Raw genomic sequence first — 23,654 nt, 5'->3', positions numbered from 1 at the left:
CTGGGAGAAGGAGACAGACCATACCTTGGGGCCAAATATGTAACAACATGTCACAACCTGAGGACTGTTTAAAAGTAAGACTGTTTAAAATTAATATTGTTAAAAGTAATATTGTATGTACCCAACAAATGTCAAATCGATTGACACCTACAGAATGTTGGAAAACTGTACCTTTTTGCTATGTAAGCTTTGGCAATATGGTTCTCTGTAAACTTTCATGCCAATAAAGCATTTGAATTGGAATTGGAATTGGAATTGGATAAGTTTAAAAAAGTGTTCACTTACCTTTTTTTACTTCTATAGCCTTTAGCCGTGCTGGATCGGGAGAGCGGACATCCACCTTGTCAATTTCAGGTAATGGCTGATGGACCCTCCGATCCATCAGACATCTGAAATTTACTTTATTACAATGTTTTTTCAGTCCTCACCACAAAAACGAATCAAACTCAAGAGAATGTCAGTGTTTGACAGCTTCACAGAGCTGTCAAACACTGTCATTTCTTCTTTCAAGAAGTCTTGACAGATAGCACGTCTGACGTTGACGTGATCTGTCAGTGACTTCTTCCCTAATTGGCCTGCTGAGCCTGCAGGGCGGGCTTAACGAGCTCAATCAGGGAAAAATCCCTCTGAATGGTCAGGCAAGGATGGAGGTGGGACATTGACATGACAAGCAGCAGTCCCGCCTCCATTGACAAAATCCAGCCCTTAGTTTTTATTGAGATTATAGTGCCCTTTTGGTCTCAGATTTGTTTTTCTTAAGGGAGGTTTCTTGGGCCTTGGCCCCTCTTTGCCTAATGATATGCCCAGGCTCAGCACCTTACCAGGAATGTATGTTTCTACCTGAGGGAATGTTTAATTTTTTTTTTTGGTCAGCTATATGTCAGATATGCACAAGTAACTGATCATCTTATTTAAAGTCTCCAAGTCAAACCACTGAGAAATCTACTCAGGTAGAATTTCTATGTGCTCAATATAGTAGCACACTCTCTGTCCGTAGGGACACACCCCACTAACGTACGTCTAGAGAACTTAGGCTCTGGTTGGCATTGGCAAGGTTAGGTACCATTTTTTATTTGTTCTCAGGATGCAGGCGAATCTGGCAAAGCTGCATTTATTGGCCATCCCTAATTGTCCTGAAAAAGTGGTGGTGGGGCTTCTCCTTGAGTTGCTTCAGTTCTTGTGATGATGGTGTTCCCACAGTGTGTTAGGTAGGGAAATCCAAGGATACTGACCCAGCAATAATGAAGGAACAGCAATATATGTCCAACTCAGGGTAGTATGTGACTTGGAAGGAAACTTGGAGGTGATGGTGTTTCCATGACCCTGTTGCTCTTGTTCTTCTTGGTGGTAGATATTACAAGGCTGGGAGATGCCGTAAACTTGGTGGGTTGTTGCAGTGCATCCTGTAGATAACACATATTACAGCTAGTGGTGGAAGGGTGGATATTGAATCCAATGGCAAGAGAGCCAATCTAGTTGACTGCTCTGTCCTGGATGGTATTAAGCGTCTTGATTCACCCAACTAGGCAAGTGGTGAATATTGCATCACACTACTGACTTGAGCATTGTAGTTGGTGGAGAGGCATTGAGGGATTAACAGGTGAGTCAATTGTTGCAGAATACGCAGCCTCTGCCCTGCCTTTGTAGACACGTTGTTGATATGGCTGGTCCACTTAAATTTCTGGTCAATGGTCATCCTCCTAGGGTATTGGGGATGGGTGATTCAATGATGGTGTGCCATTGAAGGGTAGAGGAATTGGTTCAGCCTTTTGTTGTTGGAGATGGTCACTGCCTGCCACTAATGTGGCACAAATATTACCTGCTGCTTGTCAGCTCAAGCCTGGATGTTGTCCAGGTTCTGCTGTAGGCTGGCATGGGATGTTTAATTATCAGCTGAATTGTGACTGGTCTGAACACTGTAGACTTGTCAATCCTGATCTTATGATGGAGGGAAGGTCATTAATGAAGCAGCTGAAGATGGTTGGGCCGAGAACACTTCCCTGAAGAATTCCTACAGCGATATTGTGGGGCTGCAATAGTTATCTTCCAACAACCAAAACCATATACATTTATATCAGGCATAACTCCAACCATTGAATGTTTTTCATCTTGAATTCCATTGATCTCAATTTTTCTGGGGCTCCTTGGTGCCATACTCAGTTGAATGTGACCTTATTGGCAAGGACAGTTACTCTCATCTTGTCTCTGGCATTCAGCTCGCATCCATACCTGGATCAAGACTGTGACAAAGTCTGGAACTGAACGGTTCTGGCACAACTTAAACTGAGCATCAGCAAACAGATTATCAGTAGATGCCACGATGGTATTATTGATGACCCCTTACATCACTTTGCTGATGATTGGGAGGAAGTTATAGGGGTAGTAATTGGACGGTTTACATTTGTTCTGCTTTTTTGGATAGAATATACCTGGGCAATTTTCTACATTGTTGCGAGGTGCCAGTGTCACAGCTGCATTTGAATAGCTTGACTAGGACAAGCAGCTATTCTGTTGCATAGGTCTTCAGCACTACAGCCAAGATGCTGTCAGGATCCATAGCCTTTGCTGTGTCCAATGCACTCAGTCACTTCTTAATGTCACATGGAGTGAACGGAATTGGTTGGACACTGGCATCTATGATGGTGGAAACTTGGAAGGAGGCCAAATGAGATCATCCACTTGGCAATTTTTACTGAAGGTACTTTAAAACACTTCAGCCTTGTCTCTTGCACTTATGTCCTGGGCTCTGACATAATTGAGAGTGGGGTTATTCATGCAGTTTCCCCCTCCCGTTAGCTACCTGATTGTCCACCACCATTCTTGAATGGATATGGTAGGGCTAGAGAGCTTTGCTCTGATCCATTGGTTGTGGGGCTGCTTAGCTCAGTCTATTGTCTGTGACCTTTTGCATTTAGCATGCAGGTAGCTCTCGTTGTGGTTCATTAGGCTGGTTCCTCATTCTAAGGTGTGCCTGGTGTTACTCGTGGCATGCCCTTCTATACTCCCCTCCTGCAAGTATAGGCAGGTTTACTGTTGGAGCTTAATTAGCTAAACCAATGCATAGAGCATTAATAACTTTCTTGCTGCTAGTCTGGCCAGGTTAGGTTCCATTAGTGAGCCCGGTTGACTGCTCAATCATGAACAATGCTTTGTGACCTGCCTGGCTCAGATATTAGATAAGTCCGTCACACGAGACTGACATGGTTCTGAATTTCTACTGCCATGGGCTGGAGGAAGCTGTTCCATTGCATGAGTAGAGTTTTGAATCATGAAGAAGATCTGTTTGGGCATATATCTTACACGCCACAAACTTACCTTGCATTGGGACTTGCTGTTATTGAAGAAAAATGAGATCAAAGTACCCTTCGCCTCCTTCTCAGCACTGTCCTGAAGGACTATGTTGTCAGTTTGCATTTCCGACATCCAATATTGGATGAGCCGTAATTTCCTTCAGTTAAACTTTGGGAACATAAGAACATAAGAACATAAGAAATAGGAGCAGGAGTAGGCCAGTCGGCCCCTCGAGCCTGCTCCGCCATTCAATAAGATCATGGCTAATCTGATCCTAACCGCCAATCTACTATCACAGAACCATCTCCTGAATCTAACAGAATTAGACACACGAACTAGATGCAGGATCAGGCTACACGGCCCCTGGGCCCGCTCCGCTACCCACAGGGCCATGACCGATCCGAACCTAGACTCATGTCCAAATTCCTGCCCGCTCCCCGTAACCCTTAATTCCCTTTACTTCTAGGAAACTGTCTATTTCTGTTTTAAATTTATGTAATGATGTAGCTTCTACAGCTTTTTGGGGCAGCATATTCCATGGACCTACCACCCTCTGAGTGAAGTAGTTCCTCTTCATCTCAGTTTTGAAAGAGCAGCCCCTTATTCTAAGACTATGCCCCCTAGTTCTAGTTTCACCCATCATCGGGAACATCCTCCCCGCATCCACCCGATCCAACCCCTTCACAATCTTATATGTTTCAATAAGATCGCCTCTCATTCTTCTGAACTCCAATGAGTAGAGTCCCAATCTACTCAACCTCTCCTCATATGTCCATCCCCTCATCCCTGGGATTAACCGAGTGAACCTTCTTTGTACTGACTCGAGAGCAAGTATGTCCTTTCTTAAGTATGGACACCAAAACTGTATGCAGTATTCCAGGTGCGGTCTCACCAATACCTTGTAGGGAAGACTGAAGTCATTGTCTTCGGTCCCCACCACAGAATCCGTACGCTTGCCACGTTTCCTAGTACCCCCCACTCCCACCCCCGGCCACCGTCGCAGGTTGAAGCCGATTGTTTGCAACCTTGGTGTCCTATTTGACACCGAGCTGAGCTTCCGCTCCCATATCTTGTCCATCACAAAGACTGTCTACTTTCACCACTGTGACATTGCTCGTCTCCCCCCTCGCCTCAGCCCATCTGCTACCGAAACCCTCATATATGTCTTTGTCACCTCTAGACTCGACTATTCCAATGCTCTCCTGGCCGGCCTCCCATCCTCCACCCTGCATAAACTCAGCTCATCCAAAACTCTGTTGCCCATATCCTAACCCATACTGTAGTGTCCGTGTGTAGATAAAGACACTGAAGACAGGAGTTGGTTCATAGGTATTTACTAAGCAAGTCTGGGGGGGGGTTTCTAAAGGATATACACAATACACAGGCTTATATAGCCCAAGTGGCAATTACCGGCATTACGCACACCTGGGGCTCTTAAAGGCACATACACCATAATTGCTCTTAAAGGCACATACACCACAATTCCTCCCCTTCTAGCTAACTAGTACATCATATTTTAAGTAATTATTAATTACATGTTATATGCAAAATAATATACATTGCTGTATTAATTAATTATAAGTTAGTCTCTCAGGAGGCTTCCTGACTCGGTCCGGATAACGCCTCGGGGGTGTAGTAGTTTCTGGTGGTGTAGTAGGTTCTTCTGGCAAGGCTGATTCGGCTTGAAGGCCAGTGTCGGGTTCATCGGGCTCCAGTATCACCGGATCGGAGGTAGATATGGGTATCTCTACTTCATCGTTAGATGTATAGAGTGGTGGTGTAGGTTGTCCCTTTTCGGATGACTTGATGATTTGGTCAACATGGCGCCTTATTATGCTGTCTCCGATGTCCACGGTATACATCAGTGGTCCTAATCGTGTGCAGATTGTTCCAGGCTGCCATTTCTCGGTACGGTAGTCCCGGGCCAAAACCGGTTGGCCTATCTGGAAGGCCCTAGTTGGCCTTTCATTCATGCCCTGAAACTGCCGGTTCTCCACGTCCCTTCGGATGTTGGGCTTGACCAAATCCAGCCGGCATCTTAGGTTTCTATTGTAGAACATCATGGCGGGAGTTTGGTTAGTAACCATATGCGTTGCATTCCTATATGCAAATAAGAAGTTATCCACCTTGTGCTGAAGTTTTATGTCTTCATTACCCATGGCCTTGATGGCCTTCTTGAAGGTCTGGACAAACCTTTCAGCCAATCCATTGGTGGCGGGATGGTATGGGGCGGACGTGTAGTGCTTTACCCCATTGTTCTTTAAGAACTTTCTGAATTCTTCGGACACAAATTGCGGTCCATTATCAGAACATATCTGCTCCGGCAGCCCATTCCTGGCAAATATGGTCCTTAATACTGTGATGGTTTTTTCCGTGGTGGTGGAGGACATCTTTATTACCTCCGGCCACTTGGAGTGTGCATCAACTGCGATTAAGAACATTGAGTCCATAAATGGACCAGCAAAGTCGATGTGCACCCTTTGCCAGGGAGATGAGGGCCACTCCCATGGATGTAGAGGGGCCTGTGGCGGAGCATTTTGGACCTTCTGGCACCCTAGGCAGCTCTTGGTCATGTCTTCGATGTCTCCATCGATAACTGGCCACCATACAAACGCCCTAGCTAGGTTCTTCATTTTCACTCCACCCAGATGCCCCTCGTGAAGCTCCTTTAGCACTTTATCCTGGAGTTTGGGTGGAATCACCACTCTGGATCCACACATCAAGGTTCCTCGGCACACTGACAGCTGTTCTCTTCTTTGCGAGAATGCTGGCAACAGTGGTTCGCCATGTGCTGGCCATCCCTTCACTGTTAAATCGTAGACCCGTGAGAGAGTAGGGTCATTTCTTGTCTCCCTTTCAATGGCAGAATTTGTCACCGGTAGACATTCCACTATGGTAGAGTGGAATATCTCTACTGGGTCTACTGTAGGTGCCTCTTCTATCGTTGGCAATGGTAGGCGTGATAAACCGTCAGCATTCCCATGCTGTTTTGACCCTTTGTATTCAATGTTGTATTGGTGTGCCCCTAGAAAAAGGGAACACCTCTGTAGTCTTTGTGCCGTCATAATGGGGACACCTTTTTTAGGGTTGAATATGGAGATGAGGGGTTGATGGTCAGTCAGCAAGGTAAATTTTTGTCCATGTAGGTAATGGTTGAATTTCTTCACTCCCCATACCAGGCTGAGTGCTTCCCTGTCTATCTGGGCATAGTTACGCTCAGCTGAGTTCAATGAGCGTGACGCAAAAGCTATCGGCCGTTCCGAGCCATCAGGGAATCTATGGGACAATACCGCTCCTATGCCGTAAGGGGATGCATCGCACGCCAGTCTGATTGGTAGTGATGGGTTGTAATGAGCCAAAATTTTCTCGGATGTGATTAAGTCTTTACATTTATGGAAGGCACGTTTACAGCCTTCGTTCCATTTCCAAATCACTCCTGTCTGTAGAAGATCATTAAGAGGGTGTAGAATAGTTGATAAGTTCGGTAAAAATTTATGATAGTAATTTATTAATCCCAGGAATGACCTTAATTGTGAAACATTTTCAGGTGCTGGGGCTTTTATAACTGCTTCAATTTTTTCAGGTGACTTATGCAACCCTTCCTTATTAATTATGTGGCCACAATATGATATCTGATTTTGGAGAAATTCGCACTTGGGGCGAGTTGCTCGTAGGCCTCGTTCTTTCAGCCTAGTGAGCACCTGCTCCAAATTGGCAAGGTGCTCATTGTCGTTTTCTCCTGTTATAAGGATGTCGTCTAGGTAGCATTGAGTCCCCGGAATCCCTTGCAGGACTTGCTCCATAGCTCTTTGCCAGATAGCTGGAGCTGATGCTATTCCAAAAACCAGTCGATTGTACTGGTACAGGCCTTTGTGTGAGTTTATTGTGAGATACTTTTTAGAGGTCTCTTCAACCTCCATCAGCACGGTGGCATAGTGGTTAGCACTGTTGCCTCACAGCGCCAGGGACCCGGGTTCGAATCCGGCCTCGGGTGACTGTCTGTGTGGAGTTTGCACATTCTCCCCGTGTTTGCGTGGGTATTCCTCCGGGTGCTCCGGTTTCCTCCCACAGTCCAAAGATGTGCGGGTTAGGTTGATTGGCTATGATAAAATTGACCCTTAGTGCTAGGGGGATTAAATACGTGGGGTTACGGGGATAGGGTGGGATATGTGTTGGTGTAGGGATTACGGGGATCGGGTGGGATATGTGTCGGTGCAGGCTCGATGGGCCGAAATGGCCTCTATCTGCACTGTGGGGTTTCTGTGAATTTCTGTGAATTTCTGTGAATTCTGTGAATATGCCTGTGCCAAGTCAATTTTTGTGAAACGTTTCGCTCCGGATAGTGAGGCGAAAATATCTTCTATCCTCGGAAGAGGATACTGTACCGTGTGAAGGACCGGGTTTACAGTCACCTTAAAGTCCCCACAGATGCGAATTTTTTTCTGTTCCTCAGAGTTATTTTTCAATGTTTTTTTCATGACTGGAACGATGGGTGTTGCCCATTCGCTCCAATCTATTTTGGATAATACGCCTGCCTTTTCCAAATCCTTCAGCTCTGCCTCGACTGCCGGACGTATTGCGTATGGCACCGGTCTTGCCTTAAAAATTTTTGGAATTGCTGTATCTTCCACTTTTATTGAGGCGGTGATGCCTTTCAAGGTTCCTAGTTTCTCTTGAAACACTTCTTTGGCGTTGGCCAAGATGTCTTTTAATCGTTCAGGTATGATGTCATCATTGTTTTTTTCCTTACTGGTCACCGTCAGTGCCTGAATGGAGTGCCAGTCTAAACGTATCTTCCTTATCCATTCACGTCCCAACAACGGTGGACCACCATCTTGTAGAATGTATAAATACAACTTTTGTATTTCTTTGCCGTTGTATACCACAGGCACCCTTATTTTTCCTTTGGGGTAGACTTTCTGCCCCGTATATGTTTTTAAGATAATGGATGTGTCTTTTAGAGGTATATGCGAAAATAGCCTCTCGTAATCTCGTCGATTTATTACGGTTAGAGCTGATCCTGTATCTAGCTCCATTTTAACTGGGGACCCTGCTATTGTGAGGGTAACCCAAATGGTTTGGTAATCCTCTTTGGCAAGTACATTATGTAATTTGAGACAGCTTAGTCTCTTGTTTCCGGAGTCGCTATCGCTATTCTGGTCTTCGGAGCTATTGTCCGTCATCATTTGTACCTTCCTGTACTTTTCTTTATTGATTTTTTGTTTTCTGTCAGTGGATTTATTTTGTCCAGATTGGCATACCCGTGCAATGTGTCCAATCTTACCACATTGCCTGCATGCTTTGCCCTTGAACCAGCAGTCCCTCTGGTTATGGGTGGATCTGCCGCAGCGATAACATCTTCCGAACTCCTGTGTCATTTTATGGGTGCCGAAGTCCTGTGTCTCTTGTTGTATCTCTGCAGCTCCTTTTGCTGCTGCTTCGTATGATACAGCCATACTGAAAGCTTTGTCCAATGTTAAATCTTTTTCAGAAAGCAGTCTTTTTTGTGTTCCTTCACTTAAGAGACCGCAAACAAATTTGTCTCGAAGATAATCCGATAGTCCTGCTCCGAATTGGCAGTACTTTGATAGCTTTCTTAATTCGGTTAGGTAATCAACGTTACTTTCATTCTTGTGTTGATTTCTCTTGAAGAACTTGAATCGTTCCGCTATCAGCAGCGGTGTTGGGTTTAAATGCTCCTGCAGGGTATCAACAATTTCTTTAAAAGTCTTGTCCTTTGGTTTGGCTGGAGTGATTAAATTTCGTAACAGCCCGTATGTCTTCACGCCCATTAAGTTCAGAAGTACTGAAGCTTTTTTTTCATCTGTTATTCCATTTGCAGTGCAATGAACCTCTACTCTTTCCACGTATGTGGTCCAATCTTCTATTTCGCCATCAAAAGCCTCAATATTACCAGATTTAGGCATTTCAGAAAAGATATGGCGCTTCCCGCGCTTTTTTTCTTTTCTTTTTTTTTTCTCTCTCTGTAGAAAAGATATGGCGCTTCCCGCGCTTTCCTGCCGCTGCTACCGATAACAACGCTGTTTTACTGTGGTTTCCGTTTATTCACTGTTGGAGACTCGTTCCCGACGGAGGTCTAAACGCTGACCTGCTTGCCGCGCCGGCTGTCTATCGAGTGCACCCTCCCAGTCCGTTATTGCTTGCCTCCGATTTCGCTGCCTGTCTCAGCTGTAGAGCCCGCCGCTGGAGCTCCAGCCTGACGCCCAGGAAGGATTAGCGCAGTACCTGTCACCAGCTTGGCCAGCTGGTGAAACCACAGTTTCTCTTACTTCCTTGAGTCTTCTGGACGCTGGAGGAATCGATGTCCTTGAGGTGCTGCCGAATTGCAGGTAAGTCCGTTTCCACTTCGTCGCCACTGTAGTGTCCGTGTGTAGATAAAGACACTGAAGACAGGAGTTGGTTCATAGGTATTTACTAAGCAAGTCTGGGGGGGGGTTTCTAAAGGATATACACAATACACAGGCTTATATAGCCCAAGTGGCAATTACCGGCATTACGCACACCTGGGGCTCTTAAAGGCACATACACCATAATTGCTCTTAAAGGCACATACACCACACGTACCAAGTCCTGCCCACCCATCACCCCTGTGCTCACTGACCTCCAATACCTCCAATTTAAAATTCTTATCCTCATATTCAAAGCCCTTCATGATCTCGCCCCTGCCTATCTCTGTAAACTCCTCCAGCCCTACAATCCTCTGAGATCTCTGCGTTCCTCTAACTCTAGCCTTTTGTGTACTCCCCACTCTCTGCCTCACCATTGACAGCCATGCATTCAGTCGTCTAGGGCTTAAGCTCTGGAATTCCCTCCCTGAACCTCTGCCTCTCCACCTCACCTCCTTAAAACCTATATATTTGACCAAGTTTTTAGTCACCCCTTCTAATATCTCCTTCTTTGGTTCAGTGTCAATTTTTGACTGATTGCACTTGTGTGAAGTACCTTGGGACATGTTTCTATGTTAAAAGGTGCTATATAAAGGCAAGTTGTTGTTGTTCTCCTGGCTGAATCCAACATCCATCAGGACCCCCCAAATCAACGATTAAGACAGATGCAGGATTTGTTTAAGGAAGATAGACCTGAATAGGCTAGGCCAACTGTCCTGTTTTCAGATCAAAAGGAATGAGCAATGTAATAGGAGAAGGAGAAGGCATCTGTGAGCTTTAGATGGTTTCTAAACTGTTTCCAGTTCATGGGATGTGACTTGAACTGTGATATACCTATCAATTCATCCAATGAAAAGCGACGAGTTAAGAAAGTAACTATAGGTTTTTATTGGCTAAATAACAGAGCCCACCCTCGTGGGTGATCGGATACAACAAGGAGCAATGCCAGCCAGTCGACTACCTTTATACCTGGGCAGGTAGGTGGAGTCATGGGCGGAGTCAGCAGTGGTCAGCCCAGGTATAGCAGCGTGACAAGAGGCGACCTCGTATAGTGATACAACAGTGTGAACAGTGATAACCATAGAGTAACGATATAACAGTGATAACTATAGTGTAACGATAGTGAACGATAAAAGTGGTTTACCACATTCACCCCTTGTTTAGATTTGAGTCCGGCGGGGTGAAGTGTACTACCAGTTCTGGTATGTCAGTCTGTCCGGAGGCCTCGTAAGCCTTTCTGATCGTCGCAGCGGCGGTGTTGCATTATCCGGTGTTAATGCTGGTGTCTGCGTGGTCGGCGAAGGCTCGTGGGGTTCCGGCATGCCGTCTACCTGGTCTGGAATTGGGGGGGTGGTGGGGGGGGGTGAAGGTGGTGTCTCCGGAGTGCCTGAGGGTGCGAGGTCTCGTAAGGAGACTGTGTCCTCCCGCCCGTCTGGGTATGCCACATAGGTGTACTGGGGGTTGGCGTGCAGGAGGTCCACCCTCTCGACCAGGGGGTCCGTTTTATGGGCCCTCACGTGCTTTCGCAGCAAGACGGGCCCCGGAGAGGTCAGCCAGGTTGGTAGCGTGGTTCCCGTAGTCGACTTCCTGGGGAAAGCAAACATTCGTTCATGGGGGGTGGCGTTGATGGCAGTACAAAGTAGTGACCGGGTGGAATGCAGCGCTGCCGGGAGGACTTCCTGCCAGCGGGAGGTTGGGAGGCCCTTAGACTTTAAGGCTAAGAGGACGGCCTTCCATACCGTCGCGTTCTCTCTTTCTACCTGGCCGTTCCCTCGGGGGTTGTAGCTGGTGGTCCTGCTTGCAGCAATACCTCTCGCTAATAGGAACTGACGGAGTTCCTCGCTCATGAAGGAGGAGTCCCGGTCACTATGTATATAGTTTGGGAACCCGAACAAGGCGAAGAGGTCGTTCGGGCATTTAATGACCGTGGTACTGGTCATGTCTGGGCAGGGGAAGGCAAAGGGGAAACGGGAGTACTCATCAACAATGTTGAGGAAGTACACATTACGGTCAGAGGACGGGAGGGGCCCCTTAAAGTCGATGCTCAGGCGCTCGAAGGGGCGGGTGGCCTTGATCAGGCTTGCTCTGTCCGGCCTAAAGAAGTGCGGTTTGCACTCGGCACAGATCTGGCAGTTCCTGGTCATGGTCCTGACCTCCTCGATGGAGTAGGGCAGGTTGCGGGCCTTAATGAAGTGGTAAAGTCTGGTGACCCCGGGGTGGCAGAGGTCGTTGTGGAGGGTCTGAAGTCTATCACTTTGCGTGCTGGCGCATGTAATTCGTGACAGAGCATCGGGGGGTTCGTTCAGCTTACCTGGCCGGTACAAGATATCATAATCGTAGGTGGAGAGCTCGATTCTCCACCTCAAGATCTTGTCATTCTTGATTTTGCCCCTCAGCTTGTTATTAAACATAAAAGCGACCGAACGTTGGTCGGTAAGGAGGGTAAATCGTTTGCCTGCCAGGTAGTGCCTCCAGCGTCGTACCACCTCCACAATCGCCTGGGCCTCCTTCTCGACCGACGAGTGTCGGATCTCAGGGCCCTGTAGGGTCCTTGAGAAGAAGGCCACCGGTCTCCCCTCCTGGTTAAGGGTGGCGGCTAGGGCGAAGTCGGATGCATCGCTCTCGACTTGGAAGGGGATGGACTCATCCACTGCGTGCATAGTGGCCTTGGCAATGTCTCCCTTAATGAGGGAGAAGGCTGCGCACGCTTCCTCCGTAAGGGGGAAGGATGTGGACTTCATGAGGGGTCTGGCTTTGTCCGCATAATTGGGCACCCATTGGGCATAGTAGGCGAAGAGCCCCAGGGTTCTCTTCAGTGCCTTTGGACAGTGGGGGAGGGGTAGCTCCATGAGGGGGCGCATTCTTTCGGGGTCGGGGCCGATGACTCTGTTCTCTACTACACAGCCGAGGATGGCAAGGCGCGAGGTGTTAAACACACATTTATCCTTATTGTAGGTGAGGTTCAGCCGTTGGGCCGGACAGAGGAATCTCTCCAGATTAACATCGTGGCCCTGCCGGTCGCGGCCGCAGATGGTGACGTTATCTAGATAGGGGAACGTGGCGTGCAGCCCGTTCTGGTCAACCATCCGGTCCATCTCCCTTTGGAAGACCGAAACCCCGTTGGTGACGCCGAAGGGAACCCTAAGGAAGTGGTAGAGGCGGCCGTTCACCTCGAAGGCTGTATACTGGCGGTCCTCAGGGCGGATAGGGAGTTGGTGATAGGCCGGCTTAAGGTCGATGGTGGAGAATACCCGGTACTGCGCAATCTGATTGACCATATCAGATATGCGGGGAAGGGGGTATGCGTCCAGCTGGGTGTACCTGTTTATGGTCTGGCTGTAGTCGATGACCAGGCGGTTTTTATTGCCGGTCTTAACGACCACGACCTGGGCACACCAGGGGCTGGTGCTCCCCTCGATGATGCCCTCCTTCAGGAGACGCTGCACCTCAGAGCTAATGAAAGCTCTGTCCCCGGCGCTGTACCGCCTGCTCTTGGTAGCGACGGGTTTGCAGTTGGGGGGTGAGGTTAGCGAACAGGGAAGGTGGCGGGACCTTGAGGGTGGATAGGCCGCAGGTGTTACGTGGTGGGCGGTTTAAAATCTGCTGGTTGTCGACTGTGAGTGGGGGGAGGGGTCCGCCGTATGCTAGCGTGACGCTTTGGAGGTGGGATTGGAAGTCTAGGCCTAGTAGGACGGCAGCGCATAGCTGGGGCAGGACGAGGAGTTTAAAATTTTTATACTCCGTACCCTTAACCGACAGGGTCACAACACAGTAGCCGCTGATGTCTGTGGCGTGTGACCTCGATGCCATCGAGATCCGGTTGCGCGTTGGCAGGACAGGGAGGGAGTAGTGGCTCACCGTGTCTGGGTGGATGAAGCTCTCCGTGCTTCCGCTGTCGAACAGGCAGGTCGTGGCGTGGCCGTTTACTTTGATGTCCATCATCGACTTGGACAGGTGATGCGGGCGGGCCTGGTCCAGTGTGACGGAGGCTAGTGTATAGCTGAGCGAGTTGTTGTAGTCTGCGGTTGAGGCGGTAGTTGGGTCTAGAGGCACGGTGGCGGTCAGGCGTGGTGGGTAAAATGGCGTCTCCCACGAGGTTGGACAAAATGGCGGAGAAGATGGCTGCCCCCATAACTCACATGAGGCACTGCTGGTGTCAGTTGCCTGTATCAAAGATGGCCGCCCCCATGACTCACATGTGGGGATGCTGGCCTCTGTTGCCTTGAAGGAAGATGGCCGCCCCCACAGCTCGCATGAGGCACTGCTGGCCTCTGATGATCCACCTCTGCAGGCCTTAGCGAAGTGGCCTTTCTTCATGCAGTTTGAGCAGGTAGAGTTCCTGGCTGTGCAGCGCGACCTCGGGTGTTTCGCCTGGCCGCAGAAGAAGCAGCCGGCGGCCCGATCGCGGGGGTCCGATGTCGGAGCCGGTACCGGGGGTGGCGGTCTCGATCGGGTCCGGGACGCCGACGCTGAGGTAGGTCCCAGGGGGGTTGCTGCGGGGGGTATCGCGGTCGGGGTCGGTCCCAAGTCCCAGGGTCGCGAGTTACAGTATCTTGAGTATGCCTCGAGGTCCCGATGGGCCACCTCTAGAGAGAGAGCGAGGGCTGCAGCTTTGTCCAGGTCGAGGTCCCTTGCTTCCAGTAGTCTTTGCCGTGAGTAGTCGGACCGCAGGCCTTTCACGAAGGCATCGCGGACATTGTCTTCAGTATTTTCTGTCGCTGTTACCGCTTTAAAGTTACAGTCTCTGCCGAGTGCTTGTAGCACCCGTAAAAATTCCTCCACGGGCTCTCCTGGCTGTTGCAGGCGGGATCTTAGGAGGTGTCTGGCATACATGGAATTTACCGGGGTTTGGTACTGTCTTTTCAGCCGGTTGATGGCGTCCTCATATGTTTTAAGGTCCCGGATGAGTGCGAATACTTTAGGGCTCACTTGGGCGTTCAGAACTCTTAGCATGGATTTCTGAGGCACACCGGATTCCCCCAGGTAGGCTTCGAAGCAGCTCAGCCAGTGTTCGAAGTCGAGGGCTGAGTTTGCTGCCTGTGGGTTTAGATCCAGGTACGGTGGTCTGAGGGCTCGCAGCCAGGCCGGCTGCTGTGGCTGTTGTAGCTGGGCGTCTGGCTGGTCGCTTGGCTGGTCGTTTGACTGCTCAGGTGTCGACATTTTAAAATTTAGCCAATAAAATTGATATACCTATCAATTCATCCAATGAAAAGCGACGAGTTAAGAAAGTAACTATAGGTTTTTATTGGCTAAATAACAGAGCCCACCCTCGTGGGTGATCAGATACAACAAGGAGGAATGCCAGCCAGTCGACTACCTTTATACCTGGGCAGGTAGGTGGAGTCATGGGCGGAGTCAGCAGTGGTCAGCCCGGGTATAGCAGCGTGACAAGAGGCGACCTCGTATAGTGATACAACAGTGTGAACAGTGATAACCATAGAGTAACGATATAACAGTGATAACTATAGTGTAACGATAGTGAACGATAAAAGTGGTTTACCACAAACTGTACACAAGCCTTTTCACAGTTATGTAATTCTACCTCCAGTGCTTTCCACTCCACTATAAATTTGGTAAGTATCATTAATCACTCCATCGGTAAAGCAAATGATCAGCTCCTACTGTACAGTTTTACATGTTTCCTGCTGACTGATCTTGGGCCATATTTTCCTCTGTTCAATAATTAAAGCAAAACAAGTAGATGTGGTGGAATACCAGTGGAAAGCACTAATAGATTATTCATTTGTGCTCAGCCTTGCTGTGAGGATTGCTATTATTAAAAAAAAAAGGCTTAGGGAAATTAGTGAGAAGAAGAAAATAGCAGCATTTCCCAATTAAGACCTTGATGATGCATTAGAGGTCTGTCTTGTTTCTAATCATAAAAAGGTTATTTTTCTATTGCTTTAAGGAATTTTAGTAGCTGGCTATATGGTCACAACTTTGATTTGTTTACTGCTGGCTGGAAAAAGACTAGCTTAGTGACTTAGAATATACTTGGCTGCACGTGTTAATGTCACTTCAAAGTGGGGGGGGATTGACTCACCTCTGTCTAGGCAGACGATTAAAACAAGCGTTAATTGCCAAGTCCACTTAGATGACAGGAATATTTTATATTGTTTACTTGGCCACAAGGAGACAGTTAATTAGCTAGGAACATAGGAACAGGAGTAAGCCATTCAGCCCCTCGAGCCTGTTCGCCATTCAATTTGATCATGGCTGATCTTTACCTCAACTTTATTTACCTGCTTTTGTTCCATATCCCTCGATACCCTTACCTAATAACAAAATCTATTGATCTCAATCTTGAAAATTTCAAGGCTTAAAAATTCGGTTGCCTTGCGCCTCCCGTTAGCGCCCTAAGAGGGCGCGGCGCAGCCAACGCCTCCTGTGAAATTCAGCGGGAGGTTAGCGGCAGCGGTAACCGTTAGCGCCCCATGGCACTGCGCCGCCAGCGATTAGGTCATCGCCGTGCACAGCACCCTGCTCGGGCCCCGGCTGCGATCTTCGGTAGTGCCCCCTGACTTACTGCCGCCGGGGAGGCGCTAATTAAAGGGAAGGTGCTGGGCAGCCATTTTTGTTGCTGGCCGCCTGCCAGCACCTGCCACCTCTGCCGTCCCCAGCCTCCTCTGAAGCCCACCCCCCGCCCCCCCTTGCACCCCGCAGAGTGCCAGCTGCGCTCCGTGAGCCCGGCACTTCTCTTGAGTGCCGGGCTTTTTGCCAGCACTCCTATCCCTGATGGCCCAGCTGGGCCCCGGATCGCGCTGCGCAAGGCCCCTCCCCTTTAAGAAGGGGAGGAACGCCTGCAGTACCGTGGCGTGACGCTTCCCTCTTGGGGCACTACCGATGAATTTCAGCGGGGCCGTGGGGACTCTAAAAGTAGCGCCCCGGCGAAGTTAGTGCTCCAAAGGGGGCGCGACTCCCCCCCAAGAGTTCCAGATTTCCACTAACCTTTAAGTGAAAAGTGCTTTCTGACTTCACTCCTAAATGGCCTACCTCTAATTTTAAGATTATGACCTCTTGTTCTGGATTCCCCACCAGAGGAAATAATTTCACTGTATCTACTCCATCGAATCCCTTTATCATTTTAAACACGTCGATTAGATTATCCCCCTCAACTATCAAAACTTAGGGGAATACAAGCCAAGTTTATGCACCCTGTCCTCATAATTTAACCTTTTAAACCCTGTAATAATTCTGGTGGATCTGTGCTGTACCTCTTCCAAGGCCAATATATCTTTCCTGAGGTTCCGTGCACAAACCCGAATGCAGTACTCCAGATGCGGTCTGCCCAAGGCTCTGTACAACTGAAGTGGTGATTGTTTGGGAAGTTGGCTAGGAAAGCATTGCAATACTCGAGCCTGGAGGTGACAAAGTAATAGATGAGGGTTTCAGTAACAGATGAGTTGAAAGGTGGAGGTGGAAACAGTCAATGTTATGGAAGCAAGCAGAACTGTGATGGAGAGAACATGGGGTTGGAAGCTCAACTCAGGATCAAATAGGTTGTGAACAGTCTGGTTCAATATGAGACAGTGGCTATGGTGGGGTGGCCTTGGTGGCAAGGGTACGGAGTTTGTGTGGATGGAATGTAAAGCTGGGCAGGGTTGCTTAAGAAAGGGGCAAGGTGTTGCCTCCCATGACTCAAGTTTCAGTCAAAGCCAGGATGGCAACGCAATCGTCCACAATAAGCTTGTGGATGGCAAGAGGCTTCTTCACAACTGAACGGACATTTTGGAGGGAAATGCAGAGGTGCAATAATTGTTGATCTGCTGGCAGAATCCAAGAGGGCATTGGTGGATGGGGTGGGTGTAATGAGCATGAGGTGGGTACACTAGACGGCCAAGTTGATGAGAGATAAGGATGGGCCAGTTTGGGAGGCTGGACATACGAAATCAGTGACAAGTACGTCGATGGTCATTCAAACAATGCCAAGAGAAGCACAGAGGGTAGGTTTGGGCTTACTCAAGAGGGACTCATGCCTGGGATGGCAGCAGGACTGTAGTAAGGCTAGTGGTGGATTGGGGGAAGGGGAGGGGCAACGGGTCTGAGAGGGCAGAAATTAAAGGTGGCATGACTGGGTGACAGGAAAAGAAGAAGCCAGGAGACAAGGGTCCCAGGAGGCCATTAGAAAAGAAGGGAGCTGGAAGTAATGAGCTTGGGTTTACATTGTAACAGTTTACTTAATTGGATATTAATGAAAATTATGCAGGCTGGAGAAGGTGAAAATTTAGCATAAAACTTCAGTTCTGCCCTAGTGTTGGTCAGCTAATGTAGTAGGGAAAGATTTCAAAGTATTGCCACAACATTGACAGAAGTAAATTGTGAAGAGGACTTTTCTGGTGTGTAGCATGGGTCAAATAACCAATGTTGGGCATCTGTTGGTGCAGCAAGAGCAGAAGACAGAGGACAGCCCAGTAGAGCAGACGGTGTAGGAGGTGTGTGTCTTGTAAAACAAGCTGTACCAGGCAGGGGATGTAATGCAATGGAGTCAGCAGAGGTGCAGTGTATAACTAGTTGAACTAAGCAGAGATGCATGACACAAGGTTCACCAAGACCTACGGGGATAGTGAACATATAACCATTCGCACTGCACCATTGGTGATGGTGAAAGGCACCACTGTCCTCAACTTTTGTGTCACAGATTCCTTCTAGGCGCACACAGAGGATGTCACAGGAGTTAACAGCTTTTCTGTGAATTGTACTGTAAAGGAGGTAACACAAGCTCTGTTTTGTCACACAGCCACCTGCCTATACTTCAGCAGTAACCAGCAGCAGAGGCACCAACACTTTTTTCTAAATTGCTTACTGCAAGCTGGGCAGCGAGGGTAGGGAGTGTAGTGACCTCTTCAAGTGCATGTCAAAGACCGCTTGGCTCTTACACTTACAAGTAGATAAAGCCATTAATCCATTTGTGTACTCTATTGCCATTACATGTATTCTAATGAACATATGCCCCATCAGTGTGCTTGAATAAATTGACGTAACACTGTGCAAATCATAGAATCTGATTAATGCCAGTTGGTCTACGCACCACTCCAAATGCCCCATGTCCAGTGCCTTTAAGTGCCTCTCTCGCAAATAAATCATTAGAAGAAGAGGCAAGAGAAATTATAATGGGCAGTAAGGAAATGGCAGAGGCATTAAACAAATATTTTGGGCTGGATTTTCTCAATGGGGAGCTTTTGGAGGCGGGACTCCCACTTGTCGGGATTTAGTCCCGCCTCCATCGACTTGTGGCCAACCCACGCTATCATCCCTTGATTGACCTTGTTAAGCCCGCCCAGCGGGCTTAGCAGGCCAATTAAGTGAAAGCCAGTTACAGGTGACATCAGCAAGTGACATTTCATCTGTCAAGAGCTTTTGACAGATGAAATGTCAGTGTTTGACGGCTCTGTGAAGCTATCAAACACTGACAATCTGTCCTCTAAGTTGAGTCCTCCCACTCAGACTCAGTTAGAGAGCTCTCCTGAGCAGAAAGCAGAAGGCTGCAGCTTTTGACAGTTCAGCAGCCATTCTGCATTCTGTGCCGGTGAGCTGAGGGACTCCCGAGACCTAAGAGCATAAGCATAAAGCGCATAAGAAATAGGAGCAGGAGTAGGCCAGGGAGGAAGGGAGGAAGCCTGCAGGAAGAAGTAAAGGTAAGTAAAATTTATTAAAACACTTTACACACACCTCACACACTTACCTCTCCACACTTGCACTCATCACTCACCTGCCACCGGACATCTCGACCCCTCCGACCCCTGCAGACCGACGGCCCGCCTCGCTGACCCTGGCGAGGTTTGGAGCCGTTGGGAAGCCCACACTTCAGGGCTGAAAATAGGGATTCTCAAAAAAACTGTCTGTTAACTATCTGTTAACTATCTGTTAACAGGCAGTTAATTGGCCCTAATCCCCTTCCCGCCTCTGGGAGGTGGCTCCCAGCACAGGTCGGGTACCCGCCTCCTGGGAAGATGGCATGGAGGCGGGTTGGGGGCGGGATGGATACCTGCCCCCAAATTCTGCCATTTTCCCAGCATCCCGCCTTCATACCCGCCTCCCCAGGGCTGGCAAAATCGCCCCGAGTATCTGTCTTCACGGTAGAAGACACAAAAAACATTCCGGAAATAATGGGGAACCAAGGGTCTAGAGAGAATGAGGAACTTAAAGAAATCAGTCTAAGTAAAGACATAGTACTGGAGAAATTAATGGGACTAAGTGGCGATAAATCCCCTCGACCTGATGACCTGCATCCTAGAGTTTTAAAAGAGGTAGCTGCAGAGATAGTGGATGCACTGGTATTAATCTTCCAGAATTCCCTATATTCTAGAACAGTCCCCATGGATTGGAAGGAAGCAAACATAATCCCGCTATTTAAGAAAGGAGGAAGAGAAAAAACAGGGAACTATAGGTCAGTTAGCCTGACATCAGTAGTAGGCAAAATGCTAGAACCTATTATTAGGGACGTGGTAACAGGGCACTTAGAAAATCATAATATGATTAGGCAGAGTCAACATGGTTTTATGAAAGGGAAATTGTATTTGACAAATCGGTTAGAATTTTTTGAAGATTTAACGAGTAGGATAGATAAGGGGGAACCAGTAGATGTAGTGTATTTGGATTTTCAAAAAGTATTCGATAAGGTGCCACACAAGAGGTTATTACACAAAATTAGAATTCATGGTATTGGGGGTAATATATTAGCATGGACTGAGGATTGGTTAATGGACAGAAAACAGAGAGTAGGAAAAAACAGGACTTTTTCAGGTTGGCAGGTTATAACTAGTGAGGTACCGCAAGGATCAGTGCTTGGGCCTCAGCTATTTACAATCTATATTAATGACTTAGATGAAGGGACTGAGGGTAATGTATCCAAGTTTGCTGATGATACAAAGTTAGGTGGGAAAGTAAGCTGTGAGGAGGACGCAAAGAGACTGCAGTGAGGTATAGACAGGTTGACTGAATGGGCAAGAGCAAGAACATGACAAATGGAATAAAATGTGGAGAAATGTGAAGTTATCCACTTTGATAGGAAAATTTAAAAAACAGATTTTTTTTGAATGGTGAGAGACTGGGAAATGTTTGCACTCAGAGGGACTTGGGTGTCCTTGTACATGAATCACAGAAAGTTAACATGCAGGTACAGTGATGTGCCTCAATAAATCCGAGACTCGATGTTAGCGAAACAAAACAAGGCTTTTATTGACTTAGAAGGTAACACACAGAGGAGAATGTATCTTCCATCCAGAGGTCTGCCGTACTGGATGTGCTGCAGGCTGGGCCAGCTTACGTAGGAGCCAGGTATGGGCGGAGCCCTACACACAGTACAATACAATGGAAATGAAACTGAAACCAACCACAGTCACAGGCAGAGAAATACTGATGAGTGATGAATGGAATATTTCATCACATACAGCAAGCAATTAGGAAAGCAAATGGTATGTTAACTGTTACAAAGGGATTAGAGTATAAGGGTAAAGAAGTCTTACTACAATTATACAGGGCATTGGTGAGGCCACACCTGGAGTACTGTGTACAGTTCTGGTCCCCTTACCTAAGGAAAGACATACTTGCCTTAGAGAGAGTGCAGCAAAGGCTCACTAGACTGATTCCTGGGATGAGGGGATTGCCCTTTGAGGAGAGATTCAGTAGACTAGATATATATTCCTTAGAGTTTAGAAGAATGAGAGGTGATCTAATTGAAACATAAAATTCTTAAGGGAGTTGACAGGGTTAATGCTGGGAAAATGTTACCCCTGGCTGGGGAATCTAGAACACGGGGTCACAGTCTCAGAATGAGGGGTCGGCCATTTAGGACGGAGATGAGGAGAAATTTCTTCACTCAAAGGGTTGTGAATCTTTAGAATTCTCTACCCCAGAGAGCTGTGGATGCTCAGTCGTTGAGTATATTCAAGACAGAGGTTGATAATCTTTTGGGAACAAAGGGAATTAAGGGATATGGGGATAGTGCAGGAAGGTGGAATTGAGGTAGAAGATCAGCCATGATCTTGTTGAATGGCAGAGCAGGCTCAAAGGGCCAAATGGCCTATTCCAGCTCCTATTTCTTATGTTCTTATGTTCTTAAATAAATCAGCAATTATATCTTGTTCTCAGGAGTGGTGTTTGCCTTGCAGGGGCCCCCTGCAAAGGTTTAATTTGAGCTCCTACATTTTACTAGACAATACTAAATTCTACCTACGTAATACTTTCTTCTTAGGAAGTCCCTCGGAACCGAGGATGACTTGCTTCCACACTAAAAATGAGTTCGCAGGTGACTAATGAATCCAATGCGGGACCTACAGTCTCTGTCACAGGTGGGGCAGACGGTGGTTGAAGGGGTGGGTGGGTGGGATGCTTGGGTTGACGTGCGCTCCTTCCGGTTTGCGCTTGGCTTCCGCTTGCTCCCGGTGAATAGACTCGAGGGCCCCGATTTTCGGCCAGCTGTCGGGTGGCTTTTCATGCGGCCGTGGTCCGAAAATCGCGGAAAAAGCGGGTTGGGACCCCCCCCCCGCCTGATTCCCCGCCCCGTCCGACTTTTGGACTGCCATTTTCACGCGCCCCGCTTCAGTCCCGCCCGCCGCTGGCGGGATTGTTCGTCGGAGCACTAACAAGCAATTATCTGCTTGTTGAAGTGGATTTTCCCGTGCCGTTGTGACTTTGGGGCTTTCCCCACCTGAAACCCCGCCGATGAGAGCTGGCGTGAAAACAGCTGGCTTGCTTGCTTGCAGCAGCAGGTCGCTGAGGGCTGAAGATATTTAAAGAGGCAGCCTTTGCAGGCTGCAGGACCTTGCTTACAAGGCTTGGGGGAACTATTTGAAGCCTTAGGAGCAGCTGCAGAAAGTTGGAGCCTCACACACTTCTTCAGTGTGAGCTCCTGGGAAGCCCCTCTCACCACCCTAACTCAGGACCTCCTCAACCGAGGCATCTGCTAGAAGCATGGGAGGCCTTTGGCACCTTCCCTTCCTGGCATTAGAGGATCTCCAACAGCAGAGGTGGCAGCAGCAGAGCCAGGAACAGCAGGATGATTACCAGGAGCACCAGGCTGCTGCTCACTCACCTGAAGCTGCACAAGCCAGAAGGGGCCAGCACTTGGAAGTGGCTTGAGAGCACCTTGCTGCGCTTTAGGGGGCCAGTGGGACCCGTTTCTGCACTGGCAGTCCTACTCAGAAGGACTTCCATGAAGATCTGGTTTCTCTGTTCAACAGATGGCCAACACTCCTCAAGAGATGTCATTCTCTTATGAGCACTCACCATGTTTTCCGTATGCTGGCGAGTTATCTCCTCCATGGAGGTTGCCAACCTTTCCATGGTGCTGCGTTCATGCACCAATGACTCCACAAAGGCTCTGCTCATGGTCGCTATGGACTCCTCCATTCGCTCCACACTCGCAGCGACCCTGGAGACAAAACCTGCCAGAGACTCCTGCATCTGTGCATGGAGATCCATCACCTCTTCTCTTGCGGATGGACCCAGAGGCAGAGGGTCGAGATGCAGCGCAGCTGAGCTGAGCTGGCAGAGCCCTGCGCCCTCTGACGAGGACTCTCCACTGCTGTCCCTGTCTCCAGAATCTGCTGAGGCTCACTTGTCAGCTGTGAAACACCAGGTGACAACACTACTCTATGTCCCAAAGGTCCCCCCGAGGTGTGAATGTCTGCGCTGGTGCTGGGTGCGCTTACTTCTGCTGACGCTGCACCCTCAGAGGTTGGAGCTTCCTCTGAGGAGTCTGGCTGCACAGCCTCTTCCTCCTCCACAGTGAGGACGGGGGCTCTGGATGGTACTGTGGGGGAGTAAAGGAAGGAGTTAGAGATATAATGCCAAGGTTCCTCTGGTGACTCCCAGCGAGTTGGCATCTGCTGACACCTGCATCCATGCAGCATTGGTCTCAGTGGGAGGCCTCTTCCTCCCTGACCTAGGGAAGAGGACCTCCCTGTGGGCCCTAACCCCATCCAATAATGCCTGCAGTGAAGCCTCGTCGAATTT

This window comes from Somniosus microcephalus, chromosome 1 (assembly GCF_052327205.1).
Source record: "Somniosus microcephalus isolate GS21.2 chromosome 1, FLI_Smic_1.0, whole genome shotgun sequence".
Taxonomy (NCBI): domain Eukaryota; kingdom Metazoa; phylum Chordata; class Chondrichthyes; order Squaliformes; family Somniosidae; genus Somniosus; species Somniosus microcephalus.
Note: the sequence above shows the minus strand (reverse complement) of the source record.